The following is a 2,271-nucleotide window of genomic DNA, read 5'->3' as shown; positions in this document are numbered from 1 at the left end:
CTTGCGACTGAAAGCATATTTGCTATTATTACAATTTAAGTATTATTTTATTTATATGAATATGAACAATAAAGTGAAGGTAGTTATAGAAATTCCTAAGAATACTAGGGTTAAATATGAAATTGATAAAAAAACCGGAAGACTTGCTGTAGATAGAATTTTGCATGGATCTAATTTATATCCACAAAATTACGGATATATAGAAGGAACTCTTGATTTTGATAATGATCCACTTGATGTTTTAATTATTTCTCAAGAAGTATTATTTCCTCTTTGTGAGGTTGAAGTGAGGTTATTAGGGGCTTTAAAGATGATTGATGGAGGAGAAAGAGATACAAAATTACTTGCTGTAATTGATTCTGATCCTAGATATTCAGAGTATCAAGATTTGGAAAATATTCCTAAGGGAATACTTGGAGAAATACAAGATTTTTTTAAGAACTATAAAAATCTTGAAGGAAAAACTGTGGAGCTTGGAGGGTTCCTTAATAGAGAAGAAGCTCTAAAAATACTTGAAGAAGGTAGGAATTTATTCAATTCCAAAAAATAGTGGCGCACCTGATAGGATTCGAACCTATAACCTTTTGATCCGAAGTCAAATGCTCTATCCGTTAAGCTACAGGTGCAAGAAGGTATATGTTTAATTTTTATAGCAGAAGATTGATAATTCCGGATGAAAATTCTTGACTTTCAGAGGTAATAGTAGATTTTTTTAAGTCGTTTCACAACGAATATTTTCTTACTCTTTGAGATGCACTTAAGGAATATGTGGCCTTTCATAATCCCCATTGTGCATATTTAGGGAAAGAATTCGAGGGGGAAGTGGAGCTGTATCCTAAATTTGAATATGATCACAGCACACGAACAGCAACTCTAAAAAAACTATTTTTCCTTTCTAAGGATATGAAAACTCTTTTGACACACAATTACCTGGCTGCACCTGGTTATTCTAGAAACTTAACCCCATTCCTTAATTTTCTTCACAAAAAAACAAATAAAGATACGGAGGATTATCCTTGTTTGGAAACATTAATTATGCATAACAATATGGAACCTTCTTTAGCGAAAGAACTATTGCTTAAATATTCCTATAAAAGAAGAGAAATTCAGAGATTGTTTATATTTGAGAATGAAGCAAAAGGGATCGAATACAAATATATAAATGTCACAAATATAGAATTTGATCTTAAATTTCTTGAAGATTGTTCTTTTCTTGCTGCAAAAAGATATAGTTCATTTAGAGAATTGCTTCCAGAATCTCTTAAGGTGACTTTATCTGTAAAACTTAAGTATGATCTACCAGATATTCCAAGGAAACTTAAGGCACAGCAACTTTTGGATGTTTCGGATATAATTGAATAGCATTTATGTCTGTAATTGTTCTTACTAAGGTAGAAGAGGTAAAAGAATTTCTTTCTTCACCAGGACTAAATTTGTTGTATGTGGGAATGCAAGGTTGTAGACCTTGTTCTTTTTATGTAAGTAATTTTGAAGAGGCTTCAAACAATGTTTCTGATTCTTGTAGATTTGCAAAAGTAATTGTGAATGAAGTACCTGATGTAAATGATGTTTTGGGAGTTACAAGTGTACCCACAACAATTGTTCTTAAAGATGGAAAGGAATTACATAGGGCTATTGGATTGCTTCAAACAGAAGAAGTTCTTGAACTAGTCTTAGAATTCAAAAATAAATAATCAGGATGTTGACGTTCCTGACTCAAACGTCAATAGAAAGTACACATATAGTATTTGTTTACCTCTTTATAGTATTTTTTTATTCATTTACTTTAATTGCTCGTAAGTTCTATTACAAGACTTATAGAAAAAGAGAGTTCTTAGCTATTCCCAAACTAAAGATTAAGTCTATTTCTGGCATTTCTATGATGACCGCCATGAATATAGCTTTGATCATAACAATTTCCATGCTTTCAAATCAAATCATGGGGATCTTTTTTAAGGTCTATCCAGGAGCACGTTTCCTTATTGAGAACATTCTTATAAAGATTGGAGGAATCATATTTGGTCCGATCATAGGAATATTCATAGGTTTCTCTACTGATTTGCTTACGGTAATTCTTACTTCTTCAGTTCTTAACTATGGTTATTTTTTCTCAGCCATGATGAATGGATTTTTAGGAGGCCTTATACATATTTTGCTCAGATTTAAAGATCCTACAAGGCGTAAACAAGCTTTTGCAGCTATAAGTATGGGAATAATTTCTCTTCTTTATCTAGGAGTTATTTTGTTTGTGAATTCAAAAGGAAAAGCATT

General features: G+C 31.7%; 1 non-coding gene across 1 annotated transcript; it reads right to left on the bottom strand.

The window, feature by feature from the left end:
• Positions 1 to 553: 553 nt before the first annotated feature.
• On the bottom strand, positions 554 to 626 carry Trnar-ucg. The gene has a single exon. It is a non-coding gene; the product is annotated as a tRNA-Arg (tRNA).
• Positions 627 to 2,271: the final 1,645 nt, after the last annotated feature.

Source organism: Rattus rattus, unplaced genomic scaffold, assembly GCF_011064425.1.
Source record: "Rattus rattus isolate New Zealand unplaced genomic scaffold, Rrattus_CSIRO_v1 PGA_scaffold_60, whole genome shotgun sequence".
In the NCBI taxonomy this organism is placed as follows: domain Eukaryota; kingdom Metazoa; phylum Chordata; class Mammalia; order Rodentia; family Muridae; genus Rattus; species Rattus rattus.
The sequence above is the reverse complement of the archived record's forward strand: the minus strand, read 5'-3'. Positions and strand labels throughout refer to the sequence as shown.